Source organism: Microcaecilia unicolor, chromosome 1 (assembly GCF_901765095.1).
Source record: "Microcaecilia unicolor chromosome 1, aMicUni1.1, whole genome shotgun sequence".
NCBI classification, from domain to species: domain Eukaryota; kingdom Metazoa; phylum Chordata; class Amphibia; order Gymnophiona; family Siphonopidae; genus Microcaecilia; species Microcaecilia unicolor.
Genome location: NC_044031.1, coordinates 386,488,194 through 386,507,057, shown reverse-complemented (window position 1 = coordinate 386,507,057; position 18,864 = coordinate 386,488,194).

The window sequence follows — 18,864 nt, the reverse complement described above, 5'->3', positions numbered from 1 at the left end:
GAGAGATGCTGTATGGAGGAGGGGAGAAGCTGGAATGGAGAGCAGCTGGAAGGAGAGGGGAGAGGTTGCATGGGGAGAGGAGCCACTGGAGGTGGAAGAGAGACGCTGCATGGGGAGCGGAGAGGCAGGAAAGGGAAGAGAGATGCTGCACATGGACCTGCATGCGCTGTCATGGACCTGAGTTAAACATTTGAGGCTGGCACAACATATTTTGAAATATGTTTTTTGAGGGTGGGAGGGGGTTAGTGACCACTGGGGGAGTAAAGGGAGGTCATCCCCAATTCTCTCCGGTGGTCATCTGGTCATTTCGGGCACCTTTTTGTGCCTTATTCATAAGAAAAATAGGTCCAGGTGAAAACATCCAAGTGTTTGTCAGGGATGTCCTTGTTTTTTTCGATTATGGGTCAAAGACATCCAAGTGTTAGGCACGCCCAAGTCCCGCCTCCGCTATGCCTCCCACACGCCCCCTTGAACTTTGGACGTCCTAGCAACGAACTGCAGTTGAAGACATCCTAAATCAAGCTTGGATTATACTGATTTGGACGTCCTTGGGAGAAGGATGCCCTTCTCTTTCGAAAATGAGCCCAATAGTTATCTTGTCAACCACTGTAAAACAGAGCATCATACAGCCTTGTAAATGTAACTGAATCAATGTATTCTCTAACTGTTAAATGTAAGCCACATTGAACCAAAACTCATTTTTAGATAATTGTGGGATACAAGTACGAATAAATAAATAAAAATAAACACAATTTCATAAAGTAACCATTGCTCAATCAATAGAGAAAGGTACAGCTTGTGTGATGTATTTGAAATAGTTCTTCCAAAACTCATCTGTCTCCTGCAAATGCTGTCTCCTCCCAGAGATGATATAGGAGGAACATTGTCTGGGTAGAAGATTCATGGCACTATTTACCTCAATTAATTGGAGAGACATAAAGCAGGAGAGACATAAAGGTGAGAATTAGTTATTTTTAAAAAAAGGCTCACAGCATAAAGCTAGAGGAGATGGATTTGCCAGGCTTAAGATTCAGGTCATTCAACAGATTGGATAGCAGGTCTTCATAACTTCAATGTCCATAGAAATAATTTTTCAAATTTAATTTCTTATATACTGCCTGCAAGCCTGAAAGCTATCAAAGCAGTGGACGTTCATAGATACTAGGTATTTCCCTGTCCCCAGAGGGTTCAGAATCTGAATTTGTACCTGAGGCAGTGGAGGATTAAGTGACTTGCCCAAGATCATAAAGAGCTTGTATGTTTTCAGTGGTAGTTCTACAGAAGTCTTGTGAGGCCGCCACTTGAACTCTCGATAGCCATTTTGAAGCGGCGCTGGGAGCAAGACAAGTCAGCAGCCATGCTGTGCAGGAGAGGGGGAACTTTCTTGCCCTGAAGAGGCCACTAGACCACCAGGCCATGATAATAAGGTAAAGGAGGGGAGGGGAAGGATAGGACACCCTGAGGCTCACCTGCCCGTCCGCCCACCAGCCTGCCTGTTCATCCGCAAACCCGGACAAATGGGCAGGCTGGCAAAACCCACCTGGATGCCCCAGAGTGTCCTCAAAAAGAGGACATGTCCAGGTAAAACCGGACATATGGTAACCCTATTCAATGCTGGGCTGTTTCTGGTGACCTGTATTGAATACCCAGGCATATATTGGTGGTTTCAACTTAATCAGCCTAGCCGATATTCAGCGCTGGCCAGTTAAGTTTAAACTGGCCAAAGATAGGCCTGCTGTTTCGGCGCCCTAATATGGCCACCAAACTTAGCCAGCAATGCACTGAATATCAGCAGATATCCTGTTATATTGCGTGATATGACCAGCTAACCGCTTGAATATCACCAGATAGCTGGCAAAGTGCCATTTAACCAGCCAGGAGTCGTTCCTGGCTAGTTAAAGGGTTTTAAATATTGGGGTTATATCTTTAACACCAACCCAGATTGGCAGTGTCCAAATAACTTCCAGGTCCACCCTGACTCCCTCCCAGACCGCCCTTGGACCACCCTATCACCAGCTGGATAGTGGTGTGGCAATCATCCCAGATTTTAGTGGCACTATCCAGTTATATGCCACTGAAAATGCCAGGATGAGCCAGTCTGTGTGATTTAACCAGGCAGGAGCCTCTTCTGCCCAGTTAAATTGTTTTAAATATTGAACATCAAGTTTGTACCTGAAACAGTGAAGGGTGAAGTGACTTGCCTAAGGTCACAAGAGTTGAAATTCCACTTCTCCCATTGTGTTTCTTCTGATCTGGGTGGGTCATTCTGTTGCCTAAAGTCTAGTTAGCAATGGAAATAACTACAATACTTGCACTATAACACACCTTGAGCTCAGATTTGGAAAAGGCAAATAATTAATTCTAAATTCAAACCTATGTTCCTCTGGGGTCTATACTGATTAATTTCTGATTCATTCACTCTGTGTCTCTATGCCCCAGTGGCCTTACACTCTGTTTTTTTTAGGACTACAACTCCCAGCAGCCTTCTGTTCCCTAGTTCTTTCTTAAAGCAGCACTACCTCTGAGGTTGTCTTCACAGCAACCTCTGGGTCTCTGGCTGGTTACTTTATTTATATATTGGGATTTATTAACTGACTTTATACAGAGATTCACTCAAAGTGGTGTTCAGCAGATAAAGCATGACATAAAACTTACAATTTTGCTAAGAGCATGGCAATAGTGAAATAATTAAACATAAGCATAAATACAATCAATGAAATAAACATTGAGACAGCAAACTGAATCCTAAAAATAGGAGTAAAATGTTATAATATCAGAAATATAGACATTTAATAGCACTGTAAATCAATCATATGATATATCGTAGCAGAGTACGAATGATATGTCATGATAGGCAGTATGGAAAGCACATTCATATAACATAAATATGATACTGACGATGTCAACACAATACAAATGACACACATCATAATAGGTACGCGTTATTAACATGGGCGGCTAAATGAAGCCAAATTATACGTACAGTTAAATAAGGTATGTGGAACTGATCTTAGTTACAGGATGTGCAGCAAGGTAGTCCAGGTGCAGAGTTAAATGAAATGAAATAATCAGTCACCACATGTATTCTTCCCATCTTTAGACTGCTCCTAACTGGTTCCTCTTCTAAACAGTTTAATGTATATATTTATTTTAAATTATTTCTAGCTCACCTATCCACAGTTCCAGGCAATTGAACATATAAAATAATCCATCAATAATAACATATGTAATTAGAGACAATTAGACTATTGTAATGTACTGCTTCAAGTTCTAGACTAGCCATTTCCAACCCAGTCCTTGGGGCACACCTAGTCCCATCCGGTTTTCAGGATATCTACAATTGAGGCAGTGCATGCAAATCTATCTCATGCATATTGATTGTGGATATCTTGAAAACCCAATGGGACTAGGTGTTCTCTGAGAATTGGGATGGGAATGGCTATCTTAGACTACTGGACATCCAGCATTTACAATTATTCCAAAATATAGTTATTAAACTTCTCTGTGGGACAAGAAAATATGATCATGGGAGGCAGAGAGAAATGTGAGCTTGGTAAGCACTATAGGAGGCACGTGAAAGACCTATTTGCATGGGCTGTGGCTGATTGCTGATCCATCTCATCGGTGACATCATCTGCGTGGGCCAGCATTACTCATAAAATCCAGCAAACCCCTGCAGTACAGCAAAGGGGCAGGTCCTTTGTAAGCCCCTTTGGAGCCCTAGTGGGGCTCCGGTGGACCAGGACATTTGGTCTGGACTCTTATCTCTTCTCCAGGTATATTATTTTGTAGTTTTTTCTTTTTCCAATAGGGAAATGCAAAGGTATGTTGCAACCTTGTTGCTGCAGCTTGGTGGTGAGCCCTTGTGCTGCCTCTAGTGTGAGCGGTTAGAGTCAACATGCCTGAGGGAGCTTTACCTGGACCAACTGTTCCCTGAAGGTTGAACCCTCAGGTTCAGGTGGCCAGCAGGACCTAGGTAGAGACCTGGAAGAGACAAGGGCCAGCATTAGATTGAATCCAAGCAAGGGTCAAGGCAGGCAGAAGGCAAGCAGCATCAGAATCCAGGCAAGGGTCGAGGCAGGCAGATGGTGGGCAGCTTCATAATCCAAGCAAAGGTCAAGGTAGGCAGATGGCAGGCAGCATCAGAATCCAGGCAAGGGTTGAGGCAGACAGGAGGCAGGCAGCATCAGAATCCAGGCAAGGGTTGAGGCAGGCAGTGAAGGGGAAGAGTCAGACTCCATGAAACATCAGCGTGAGTGACCTAGCTGAGGCCCAGAGGGGCGTGAGGGACACGAAGATCAAGGGAGCGCATCTGACATCAGTCCTGCGCCCCAAATCACCCACTGACTGACGTCCACCTCAGACCTGCAGTACCATCGTGAATTGGAAAAATGTAAACGTGGCTTGGGGAAGTACATGACCTGGCGATCCGTGCAGTCATGGTAGGACGCCATGACAGAACACACACATACCCACCCCACTAATCCCTTCCGCCACCTCCGAGGTCCTGGCTTAGCGGGGTAGCAGGAGTGGAATTCACGAATTATGCAGGAGCATGAACATGCACTGCAGGCTCACAGGAATTATCTTCTGGTCCAAAGCCTTTCCATGATAGTAAGTAATATAGGCATCCTGCTTGACATCTAGAGTCCAATATTTCCTCTACTTCATACTGGATCAAGTATGGGAATGCATGCTTTAACCTGCTCTGGGTGCCATCTGGAGGAGATGAAGGATTTAAGGAGAGAGATGTGAAAGGCATTGTATATCTTCATGGTAGATGGAGATGTAAGTCATCATTCCAAGACACTCCCGCACATGGAAAGGTCCAATAAATCATGGGGCAAATTTTTGGGACGGCAGCCAGAGTCGCAGATACGTGGTACTGAGCCAAACTTTCTGTCCAGGATGAAAGATAGGTGCTCTGCTTCTGAGACGATCAGAGTGATGCTTGTAGGCAATAGAGGCTTGCTGGAGTTGTTGTCGCACCTGTCCCCAGACCTCCCAGATGTTGTTGGCTGCCTGTTGAGCTGCCGTAGTGTCAGCGGCCTCTGGAACAGGTAATGCTAAGCATGGATGACAGCCATACACAGCATAGAAAGGAGACATCTGGGAAGAGTCTTGGGTGTTGTTGTATGCAAATTCAGCCCAAGGAAGCAAAGAGGGCCAGTTGTCCTGTCGAGAGTTGACTTACATATGAAGAAATGTTTCCAGTGTCTCATTAACTCGCTCTGTCTGTCCAATGGTTTGCGGATGATAGGCTGAGGAGAATTGTAGTCGAACTCCTAAAGAGGCACATAGTCGCCTCAAAAATAGAGATGTGAATCAAGTTCCTCGTCGCTAAGTACCTGGGAAGGAAGTCCATGTAGTCAAAAGATGTTCTGGAAGAAGGTGTGAGTCAGGGTGATAGCTGACAGAAAGCTAGACATGGGAGTGAAATGAGCCATTTTCGTGAAACGTTTTACCACAACCCAAATAACAGTATGCCCATTGAAGGAAGGAAGATCTCAGATAAAGTCCATGTATCTGGTCCCAAGGTTCCTTAGGAATGTGCAAAGGTTGTAACAAGACCCAAGGGCAAGTATGCAGAACCTTGTTCTGGGCACACTTGGGACAGGTCAGGACAAAGTGTGGAATATCCTGAGCCATCCAGGGCCAACCGTAGCAACAAGAGATCAGACTCTTAGTTTTTCAGATCCCGGGATGTCCTGCTAACTGAGAAGAATGAACCCAATGTGGGACCTTTCTGCATTTTTGGAGGGGAACAGGTGTTCATCCCGAAGGGGAGGTAAGGTCCGTGAGAGCCAAGATCTTAGCGGGATCCAGAATAAACTGTGATTGATCTTGTTGTTCAGCCTGTTCAATATTCTTTTCGGTGGGATAGAACATCAGGCAGAAATCAAATCGGGCAAAAAACAATGACCATCTGGCCTGTCGAGGGTTCAAACATTTTGCCTCTTTCAGAAAAAGGAGATTTTTATGATCCGTAATAACTGAATGGGTGAAGTGCCCCTTCCAGGAGATGTCTCCATTCTTCTAGTGCTAATTTCAAGGCCAGGAGTTCCTGGTGCCCAATCGTATAATTGTGTTCTGTGGGTGTAAACTTCTTAGAGTAGAAAAGCATGGGCACAATCATCCCCCTGAGGAAGTTTGAGAGAGTATGGCTCCTGCTCCCACCGGCAAAGCATCTACCTCGAGGACGTACGGACGTGTAGGGTCAGGTCGTTGCAGAAGAGGAGCAGTGAGAAAGGCCTCTTTTAGTTGCTTGAAGGCTCAGCAGGCCTCAGGGAGCTATGCCTTGGGATTGGTCCCTTTTTCAGTGAGGGCCATAAGGGGCGTTTCAAGTACTAAGTAATGGTCAATAAACTGCAATAGTTTGCGAATCCAAGAAAATACTGCAGAGCTCACAGTCTGGAGGGTTGTGGCCATTCCTTGATAGCCTGGAGCTTATTAGAGTCCATTTGTAAACATGATGCTGATATAAGGTACCCTAAAAAGGGTACGGACTTCTGATGAAAAACACTTTTCTAATTTAGTGTACAAATTGTTGTTCCTTAGTCATTAGAGAATGATTCTGACATGTTTTCGGTGTTCAGATCTCGAAGATGAGTTAATGAGAATATCGTCCAAGAACACAATAACCATAGAATATAGCAGGTCTTGGAACATGTCATTCACAAAATGCTGAAATACAGCAGGGGAATTACATAGTCCAAAAGGCATGACCAAATATTCATAATATCCATCACGGGTATTAAACGCCATCTTCCACTCGTCCCCCTCCTTAATCCAAATTAGATTATATGCCCCTCGGAGATTATCCTACTCACTCCCATACCCAAAGATACAAAGAAAAATACTAATGAACTAACGAACTACAGACCAGTAGCATCCATCCCTCTATTCACCAAATTAACAGAAGGCATGGTGACCAAACAACTCACAGAGTACCTAAACAGGTTCTCGATACTACACGATTCCCAGTCAGGATTCCGCTCTAATCACAGCACGGAAACCGTACTAGTCACGCTTCTGACCAAACTCAAACAACTGATAGCAAACGGCAACAACATTCTACTGCTACAATTTGACATGTCAAGCGCTTTCGATATGGTTGACCATGGAATCTTACTACACATCCTCGAATACTTCGGAATTGGAGGCAACGTTCTCAAATGGTTCAAGGGTTTCCTAACCATCCACTCATTTCAAGTGACATCAAATTCGACTACATCAGCCACATGGATACCTGAATGCGGAGTTCCACAGGGATCCCCCCTCTCACCGACCATATTCAACTTAACGATGACGCCCTTGGCTAAGCTACTATTGAATCAGAATCTAAACCCATATATATATGCTGATGATGTGACAATCTTTATCTCTTTCAAACGCAATCTAAGAGAAATCAACCAAAGCCTACACGTAATGAACTCCTGGGCAGATGCATTCCGACTGAAACTAAATGCTGAAAAAACCCAATGCTTAGTTCTCACCTCGCAATACAACAAAAAGGATTTCACCACCATCAACACACCCAACCTAAGCCTACCAGTCTCAGACACCCTGAAAATCCTTGGAGTCACCATTGATCGACATCTAACACTTGAGAACCACGCAAAAAACATAACTAAAAAGATGTTCCATTCAATGTGGAAACTAAAAAGAGTCAGACCATTTTCCCCAAGGAGTGTCTTCCGCTACTACCTGGTACAATCATTGGTACTTAGTCATCTGGACTATTGCAACTCACTCTACGCCGGCTGCAAAGAGCAAATACTCAAAAAACTCCAGACAGCCCAAAACACGGCAGCCAGACTTATATTCGGCAAACCAAAATATGAAAGCGCAACACCCCTTCGCAAAAAACTACACTGGCTCCCACTCAAAGAATGTATCACGTTCAAACTCTGTACCTTGGTCCATAAAATCATCCATGGCGACGCCCCAGCCTACATGTCAGACCTAATAGAACTACCACCCAGAAATGCAAAAAAGTCCTCCCGCACATTCCTCAACCTTCACCCTCCCAATTGTAAAGGTGTGAAATACAAATCAATGCATGCATCAACCTTCTCTTATACAAGCACACAGCTCTGGAACACACTGCCACAAAATCTAAAAACGGTCTACGAAATGACCAATTTCCGCAAACTCCTGAAAACTTATCTCTTCGACAAAATATATCACAATGGACAACACGCATAACTCTACATTCTTTAAGAGATCCAGGAACGTTCTCTAATGCCTTTTGCTCTCACTATCATGTACCTAATGCCCATAACTTTAACACTATCAAGTATCTCACCATCATACACACAAAACCTCTGCTAACACAAATGTCTATTCTTTTCTACTTCTATTACCATGTATCTCTCCACCATGCACCAATACCTGCTGTAAAACCAAATGTATATTCTTTTCTATGTTCAGCATCCACGATGAATTGTAAGCCACATTGAGCCTGCAAAAAGATGGGATAATGTGGGATACAAATGCTATAAATAAATAAATAAATAAATAAATAAATAAAGATGACGATCCCTTGCAGTCAATCGAAAAGTTCTGGAATTATGAGCAGTGGATAGCGATTCTTTATTATGATACTATTTAGGTCCCTGTAATATATGCAGGGGCAAAGGCCTCCCTCCTTCTTATTGACGAAGAAAAAAAACGGCCCTGGCCGGAGATGTGGAAGGTTGGATGAACCTTCTATGTAGGTTTTCTTCGATGTGTTCTGTCATAACTTAGGTCTCAGGATGGGACAGCTTATAAACCTGACCAAGAGGAGGCATCTTCCCTGGTAACAAATCGATTGCACAGTCGAAGTCTCTGTGTGGCGGGAGCACCTCCACCTGTTTTTTACTGAACACATCATCAAAATCCTGATATATAGCTGGACGTCCGGGAAGGTCAGGACCTTGGCTAGATGACAGGCTATGAGTTGTTGTTCCTATTGGGCTAACCTGGGTGGAAGCAGCCTGGACTCCAGGAAGCTATATCATTGGTACCCCAGTCAATCCAAAGAGAGTGGTGGTGTAACCAACGAAGTCCTAGGACTACTAGATGAATGGATCTAGAGAGGGCACCGAATTTTAGGTCCTCATGATGCAAGACCCCCACACGTAGAGAGAGAAGGGTGGAGGTGAAGTTGATTAAACCTGGCAATAAGTCTCCGTGAATAGAGGAGACGCATAGGGCTGTAGTCAAAGGTTGGATTGTTATTCGGTACTGCTGGATTAATTTTTCATCAATGAAGTTCCCGGTTGCCCCTGAGTTAATCAGAGCTAGAACTTCCATCTGGCTGGAATTCCATTGCGGGTTCACTGGAAAGGTACAAAGAGGGAGTGGGGAAATAGGAAGTAGGCCTAGTGTCATTTTCCCTGAGGACACCAGGCCTGGTTGTTTCCTGACTTATGGGGGCATTTATTGGTGAAGTGCCCTGATTCTCCACAATACAAGCAAAGTTGGTTACATCTTTGATGAGTGTTTTCCTTCTCGTAGAGTCGATATCGACCCACAATCATGGGTTTCTTGGCCCTTTCACTGACAGAAGTCAGAGACTCGGAGGGAATCAGGGGTCATTGGAAGCGGAGCAGCAGGCAGGGAGGTTTATAGGCTGATGCCCGTTCTTGAGCTCACTCCTGAAATCGGATGTCAATCCGGACAGAGTGCAATGAGCTTATCCAAGGTGGTCGACACCTCCCGTCCCGCAAGTTCATCCTTGATTCTCTGTGCTAGCCCTTGCCAAAACATAGCCAACAGAGCCTCTTGGTTCACCAAAGCTCTGATGCCAAGGTACAGAACTGGATAGCATATGCTCTGACAGTGAGAGAACCTTGCTGCAGACAGAAGTTCATTAGCTGCTGAAGACTGCCACCCAGGCTCGTCAGAAACCAGATAAAAATGCCTTAGGAAGGCTTGTAAATCTGAGAGGATTGGGTCCTGCTGTTCCCAAAGCAGCGAGGCTTGTGCCAGGGCTTGTTCAGACAGAAAAGATATAATGTACTTGACCTTGATTCTGTCGGAAAGGAAGCTGGCTGGTTGCAATTCAAAGTGCATGAGAAACTGATTCAGGAATCCTCGACAGGCCTGAGGCTTTCCATCAAAGCGGGGCGGTTCAGGAACCTGGAATGAAATGGCTGCAGGCAAAGGGAGAGTGGGCCGTGCAGGAGCAGGGCCTGGTCATGGGCTGGAACATAGGGTGGAGAGTTGAGAGCAGACGTCCTGGAGGACCCCCAAGAGATGCTGTAGTTGACTGTGCTGCTGTTGAAGGGCCTGAATCAGATCTTAGATTGAGGGCTTGTCCGACGAGCTCATGGCCTCAGCTATCTTGTCGTGACCTCATTGCTGGATGGTGATGAGCCCTTGTGCCACCTCTAGTGTGGGAGGTTGGCGGTCGACAAGCCTGAGGTTGCTTCACCTGGACTGACCACTGTTCCCTGAGGGTTGAGCCCTCAGGTTCAGGCAGCCAACAGAACTTAGGTGGAGGCCCAGGAGAAACAAGGGCCAGCAGTAGAGTGAATCCAGACAAGGGTCAAGGCAGGCAGAAGACAGGCAGCATCAGAATCCAGGCAAGGGTCGAGGAAGGCAGAAGGCAGACATTGTCAGAATCCAGGCAAGGGTTGAGGCAGGCAGGATCAGAATCCAGGCAAGGATTGAGGCATGCAGAAGGCAGGCAGCATTAAAATCCAGGTAAGGGTCAAGGCAGATAGTGAAGGGGAAGAGTCAGACTCTAAGAACCAGCGCGACTTACCTAGCTGAAGCCTCAATGAGTGCGCTGGACACGAAGATCAAGAGAGAGCAACTGACGTCAGTCCTGCACCCCACATCACTCGACTAATGTCCGCCTCAGTCCAGCATTACCATGGTGAACAGGAAGAACGTACACTGCGGTGCAGAGAGGTATGCACTGTGACAAGTTAATCTAAGCATCCTGTTGTGAGTGTGCCGGTTGCTTTGGGCTCAATAGAGAAACATTTGGTTGTGGTGAATAAAGACACTTCTCCTACTCTACCGGTGGGGTTGGATTCAGGATTCAGGAGCCTTATGAGTTCAGGGGAAAGGCTAACCCTGCAATGCCTATTTCTTCCTATCTATCTCCCCAAGGGGATTTGTCCCAAGAAGATTTTTCCCTGTAGGAGGAGGTGTTAGCTTTTCAGCAGCCTTTTACATCTTTACCATCATCTTTTAGAGAGTTGCAACCAGGTATATTTCCTAAAGAAATTCCTATGGGTGAAGTTGAGGCTTCTCAAATTTCTATATTAGTCATTTTGAAGGTGGTGAAAAGGACTGAGGCATTGCTACAGGGTCCAGTACAGCATCTCTGTCATTTTTCTCAACAGGTGGTCTCTAAAATGGATGTAATTGACCAGAAAGCTCAGCAATTAGATAACTCTATTAAGAAATTTGAGTCTCAAATAGGTTCTTTACAGCAGGTTGGAACATTAGGGATTAAAGTTTATTATTGCATCGACAAATTGAGTTGTTGGAAAATCAATGTAGGTCTTAATTTGAGACTCTTACATTTTCCTGTATGTCCTTTATTGTCTGCTGAGATTCTATTGAGAAAATATTTCAAAGAAGTTTTAGCTTTGTCTAATGCGGATACTATTGTTATCATAAGATGTTATCATTTGCCTAAGAAGGTTCTGAAGGCAGGCCAAGATGAGATGGCGCCAGAGGTATTATCTGTTAAAGGAAATGAGATATCTGATTCGACAGCTTTTATGGAAACAACTCAAAATAATTTCTCGCAGCATTCTGCTCTCCTGGTCTCTTTTGCTTTAGAACTTGAAACAGTTTTGGTTTTGAAAAATTACTTCAAGATGAAGGATTATTTATTTTGTGTTGGGAAACTGTAGATATTTCCAGATATTTCTAGGGCTACGCAGGCTAGACATAGACAATTTATTCAAATTAAGAATAGAGTTTTTCTTGAAATTTCTTTCAAAATGCGTTATTACTTTTCCTGATGCTAATTATGTCTTTTTGGAACCAGATCAGCTAGAAAGGTAGATAAGGAAATTAAGTAATGCAATCATAGGTGGACAAATGGTAAATCGTCTTATGTATGTTCCAGGTAGAATGTAATTTTCTTGATTTCTTTGTTAGTTTATTTCCTTGTTAGATCTTCTCTTTCTCCCTTGATGTGGACTATATGGTTTCCTAATAGTACTTATTCTGCTGAATAGCGAAGATACTTACCTGTAGCAGGTATTCTCCGTGGACAGCAGGCTGATTGTTCTCACATGTGGGTCGATGTCCGCATCGGCCCAGGAAATGGCAAATTTTCACCAGCAAAATTTTAAAGTTTGGCAGAGCCTTCTGGCGCGCGAAGCGGACAACTTCCCACCCATCGCGTTGAGCGTGCCACCTCAGTTTAATCAAAAAGAATATAAACAAACAAACAACAACAACTCCAAAGGGGAGGCGGGCGGGTTTGTGAGAACAATCAGCCTGCTGTCCTTGGAGAATACCTGCTACAGGTAAGTATCTTTGCTTTCTCCGAGGACAAGCAGGCTGCTTGTTCTCAGATGTGGGGTATCCCTAGCATCCAGGCTCACTCAAAACAATAAACATTGGTCAATTGGGCCTTGCAATGGCGAGGACATAACCTAGATTGACCTGAAACCATAAACATCTAATTGAGAGTGCAGCCTGGAACAGAACAAAAATGGGTCTAGAGGGGTAGAGTTGGATTCTAAACCCCAAACAGATTCTGCAGCACCGACTGCCCAAACCGACTGTCACTTCGGGCAGTAGCGTACCAAGGGGGGAGCGGGAGGCGGTTTGCCCCGGGTGCACGCCGCTGGGGGGGTGCTGCGCGCCTGTTGGCCGAGCCCGCTCATTCCCTCCCTGTCACTTCCTGTTCCAGGGCAGAGGGAGCAGCAGGGAGGGAACAAGTGGACTCAGCCAACAGGCGCGCGGCACCCCCCCAGCAGGTAAAAATGCACCCGGTGGGGGGGAGGGTGTAATTTTGACGGTGGGGGGGGGGGGGGTAATTTCGCCTGCTTGTCCTCAGAGAATCAATACATCACGCCTTAATTTCAGCGTGGATATTGAAGTGTATTCTATAACAATGCGTGTAACTTCATTGTTTAATGACCTAATCAGCGCTGTCAATTGGATATTAACAAGCAATTATCAGCACTAATTGGCATTAAGACTTATGTGCACAACTCGCTAGGCGTATTCTGTAATGTGGTGTGCGTAAATTCTAAGTCGCATAGTTGAAAAGGGGGCATGGCCATGGATGGGATGTTAGATTTCTAAAATCTATGGGGTCTTTTACTATTATGCGGCAAAAAGTAACCTGCAGTAGTGTGGGTGCGTGTTTTTGGTGCGAACCGGACCAGTTTTTACGCATCTGGGAAAAAGGGTTTTTTTTCAATGGGCTCGGAAAAAGGCCTGTGGTAAAATTGAAACCAGCGTGTGCCTATTTATGGCCTGAGCCCTTAATGCCACCCATTGATCTGGTGGTAAGGGCTCATGCGCTATATGCATAGTGACCTGTCGGCGCACGCTAGCTGCTGATTAATGCCAGAAACATTGCGTGCCGTAGGAAATAAAAAAAAAATAATTTGTCCCGCATTATGGGTGTGCATGAAATCCAAAATTTCCACAAGGGGCGTACTAGCCTGGCGGTAGTCTTGTTTTGGCGCACGCTGCATTCACATAGAGCCTATCATGCCTTTATAAAAGGGCCCCTATGTGCATTGTTATAGAATACACCCATTTTGCAATTAATTTAGGCATCGGGATTTACACCAAGTAAAACATGGCATAAATGGCCACAGCTAAATTTGGTCACATGGACAGGCACTCAGTATATTCTATATACCACGTGGAAATTTAAGCCTATTCTATAAAATTTAGGGGTACTTTAGAGAATACACCTAGGCGTATTTTTTTCCACGTGGAATTTTCAGGCGCCATATATAGAATCTAGCCCATTGTGCTTGTTACCCATTATATTATAAACTGCCTAGGCCCTAGACAGTCTCCAATGGGCAGGATATCTAGTTATAAATACATTTGAAACAATATTAATAAAATAAAACACGTATGAGTCCAGTGAAATCACCTAGAAACAAACTAACATACAGTCATAGTAATCAATAAATTACACAGCAAACCAGCTCTCAGACCAGCTAGAGTAATATAGAAGGAAATTCTATAGCTTGGTGTGTCCTGTTAGGTGCATTGATGCTCTACGCTTAGTCCAATTCTATAATGGTACCTAAGTGCTCTACACAAACCCTTACTAAAGTTGCACATGCAAATCAGGGCATGTAGCCGATTTGTGCATGCAATTTAATTGCTGAACAAGCTCATCTGTGTGGCTAATTGGCCGCAAACGAGCAATTATCTGCACTAATTGGCCCTAATTAGAATTTACATGCGCAACTTTCTAAGCATATTCTGTAAAGTGGTGCATGTAAATTCTAACTCGTGGCTCACAAAAGGGGACATGGCCATAGGAGGGGCATGGGCAGGTTGTGGGCATTACTGAAAATTATGTGAACTGTTATAGAATATGCCCGATCTGCATCTTAAATTAGGCGTGGGCATTTACACTGGGTTTTTAGTTAACATAAATGCTGCACCTAAATTTCAGTGATGGGGAAGGGCACTACACATATTCTATAAACTGCGTCTAACTTTAAATGAGGTTTATAGAATAGCGCTAAGTGTGCATTTCTTCAGCACTGATTTTTCAGGCAAAATTTATAGAATCTAGTCCAAAGCACATGACTTACAGTGAGGTCCTTTTACAAAGCTGCAGCAAAAGAGGGCCTGTGCTGGCATCGGCATGTGCTTTTGATGCGCACTGAGGCCGCCTTTTACCGCAGCGGGTAAAAGGCAGGTCTTTGTCTTTTTCAAGAAATGGCCATGTGGCAAGTGAAGCATTGCTGCGTGGCCATTTTGGGGGGAGCACTTACTGCCAGTGCCGGTGTTAGCATTTGCGGGTCCCTGTGCAGACCAGTTCCCCAAACCACCTGCCCACCTGCACCTGCGCATACCACCATAAGCCATAATTTATCAGAGTTTAAAAGGAGGTTTAGAGCTCTCGGAACCTCACCTCATCCCATACCTTGATATGCATCCACCACGTTTCAGTACAGAGTGGCAGACAGTGGCAGCAATTTTCATATACCGTCAGCTGCCGAGCCCAGAGCCTCCTCGCTGCGCGTCTCACCCTTGCAGAAGCAGAAGAGACATCAAAAGGGGACGGGACGCAGCAGTGAGGATTCTCTGGGCTCTGCAGCTGATGGGATATGAAAATTGCTGCCTCTGCCTGATGATCTCTACTGAAATGCGAATGCACATTAAGGTACGGAGCAGGGAGGTGTTCCAAGACATGAGGACAGACGTGCCAGAGATGTGGGGCCCCTAGGAGCGCGGGGCCCTGTGCGACTGCCCCTGTCGCCCATGCCTAAGCCCGGCCCTGCTTACTCCCACCCATTGAGGTGGCGGTAAGGGCTCATGCGCTAACCCAGCGGTAACCAAGCAGTGATTACTGCTGGTTACACACCAGTGCTACAAAAATGTAAATATTTTTGCAGCACCAGAAATGACACGCACTGGGGGAGGGAACTACCGTTGGGCTGCTGCAGTAGCCCGGCTGTACTTCCCTTTTAGCGAGTGATAAGCTCACGTTGGGCTTACCACCACTTTGTAAAAGGGCCCCTGTATTCTATAAGATTTGTGTGAATGTTGGCGAGACCCCCACACTCCTTCCATGCCTACCCACATGTACCCTTTGCAATGGAGGCAATGCATGCAAATCTCTCTCATGAATATTCATTGTGGATATCCTGAAAACCTAACTGGCTGGGGTGCTCCCAGGACCAGGTTTGGGAACCACTGCTTTATACAATTAATAGATAGGAATAAGATGATTTTCTGCGTACAGTGGCAAACAATCCTTGAGAGCAGTTTGTTGCAGAGAAACCTTTGTTATCTAAAGCTGTGACTGACAGGTTCAAACTAAACATTGCTACTAAGAAGTAGCTGCTTATTCCTCCTCCAAAGTGGGGAAGAGACTTTCAGAATTACCTGATTGCAGCTCGACAGCTGGATCTAGTTCTGAAGTAACTCTTCCTATAAAGTGGGATAATTTTAGACCTGTTACTGAAGCTGAGCTTATGAGAATCACCTCTCGGATGAGCGGTTCCACACGCTCTCTCAATCATTTTCCCACTTGTCCAGAGAGACAGAGGCTGCCTGTGGGTGATGCAGAGGGATTCAGGGCTAGATGCAGAGATTCACTGTGAGGCCACATTTGCATACATCATCCCCAGATTCTATAAAGGTCACCAAAAATTGTACGTGCAATTTGTCCATCCCTGTGGGGGGGAGGGGGGCAATTGAGGACGTCCAAAATGTTTGAAAGAAGGACGTCCATGCCCTCGTTATGCCGCTGACAAACACATACCTCCCCCCCCCCCCCCCCACACACAGGAATGGCCAAATTTCAAGGGCATGAAGTGGAGTGGCCTAGTGGTTAGAGCACTGGTCTTACAATCCAGAGGTGGCTGGTTCAAATCCCACTGCTGCCACTTGTGATCCAAAATCCAAATAAATAAAGGGGGTGTCAGAGGCATAGCAGGCATGGACATCCTTCTCACAGAAATATCCATGCATGGACATCCTTCTCACAAACATCTTCTCACAGAAACATCCAGGCATGGATGTCCTTCTTGCAAACATCCACATTTTGGACGTCCTCAACCATAGCAAAGGACGTCTTCAACTGCCATCGCAGGGATAGAGGCATATCGAAGGACATCCTCAACTGCCGTTGCAGGGACGGAGGCATAGAAATATCCAGTGTACTTGAATGTAACTCACCTTGAGCTACTACTGAAAACGGTGTGAGCAAAATCTAAATAAATAAATAGCAAAGGATGTCCTCAACTGCCGTTGCAGGGATGGAGGCATAGCGAAGGAGGTCCTCACCCATACTCTAAAAAAAAGACAAAAGTTTTTTAAGTTGTGTTTTTCAGGGTGGGAGTGGTTAGTGACCACTGGGGGAGTCAGGGGAGGTCATTCCCAATTCCCTCCGGTGGTCATCTGGTCATTAGGGCACATTTTTGTGGCTTGGTCATAAAAAAAAAGGACCAAGTAAAGTCGGCCAAGTGTTCATCAGGGACGCCCGTCTTTTTTCCATTATTGCTTGAGGACGCCCCTCTGTTAGGCACGCCCCAGTCCCCGCCTTCGCTACACCTCCGACACACCCTCGGGAACTTTGGTCGTCCCCACGACAGGAAGCAGTTGGGGACATCCAAAATCGGCTTTCTATTATGATGATTTGGGCGACCCTGAGAGAAGGACGTCCATCTCCAATGTTGTTGGAAGATGGACGTCCTCCATTTTGAAATAAGCTAGATAGTAACATAGTAGATGACGGCAGAAAAAGACCTGCATGGTCCATCCAGTCTGCCCAACAAGATAACTCAAATGTGCTACTTTATGTGGATACCTGATCTTGATTTGTATCTGCCATTTTCAGGGCACAGATCGTAGAAGTCCTTGCAAACACTCGGACAGGAGGGATTTTGATTTTGAACTTTTTGTGGGAAAGGAGTTTCTAAATTTGCTGTCTTGGGGAGGAGAGCAAATTTCCCCCATTTTGTGCCTCTAGCTAGGTGATAGTTTTCTAATGAAGGTTGGGGCTAATGTGCTAAAACACTGAATTCAAGTATTGACCTAGATGCTGAGATGAGAGACGTTTTTGTGAGTATCTTACAGAACCTATAAAAAGATATCTATGTTAAGTGGGGAAAAAAGGGAGACAAGATAGAGGAGAGGAGTTTATCTAAGATAATTCCACTTCTTATCTAAGGACATTCTTTTTAGGCATTTCTTAATTATCTTTGATTAAAATTGTGGATGGCACCGAAACTATTCAAAGTTGTCAAACACATGCAGATTGTGAAAATTGCAGGAAGACCTTAGGAAACTGGAAGGCTGGGCATCCCGGGCATCCCCAAATGGCAAATTAAATTTAATGTGGACAAATGCAAAGTGATGCACATTGGGAAGAATAATCCAGATCATAGGAGTCAGCACACAAGAAAAAGATCTAGGTGTCATTGTAGACAATACGCTGAATAATCTGCCCAGTGTGCAACGGGGACCAAAAAAGCAAACAGGATGCTAGGAATTATTAGGAAAGGGATGCAAATAAGGCCAAAGACTATTATAATGCCTCTGTATTGCTCCATGGTGTGACCTCACCTTGAGTATTGCATTCAATTCTGGTTGCCATATCTCAAAAAAGATATAGCAAAATTAAGAAAAGGTTCAAAGAGCAACCAAAATGATAGAGGGGATGGAACTGCTCCCATAAGAAGAAAGGCTGAAGAGGTTAGGGCTCTTCAGCTTGGAAAGAGATGGCTAAGAGGGGATATGATGAGGCCTACAAATCCTTAGTGGTGTGGAGATTGATTTTTTCACTCATTCAAAAAGTACAAAGACTAGGGGGTGCTCAATGAAAGTACATGAAAATACTTTTAAAACAAATAGGAAGAAGTATTTTTTTCACTCAAAGAATAGTTACGTTCTGGAACTCACTGCCAGAGGATGTGGTAACGGGTTAGTGTATCTAGGTTAAAAAAAAAAGGATTGGACAAGTTCCTGGAGGAAAAGTCCATAGTCTGTTATTGAGAGGGACATGGGGGAAGCCATTGGTTGCCCTGGGATTGGTAGCATGGAATGGTGCTATTATGTGGGGTTCTGCCAGGTACTTGTGACCTGGATTGGCCACTGCTGGAAGCAGGATACTGGGCTAGATGGACCATTGGTCTGACCCAGTATGGCTATTCTTACGATCTTATGACTCTTTATGTCCTTTCC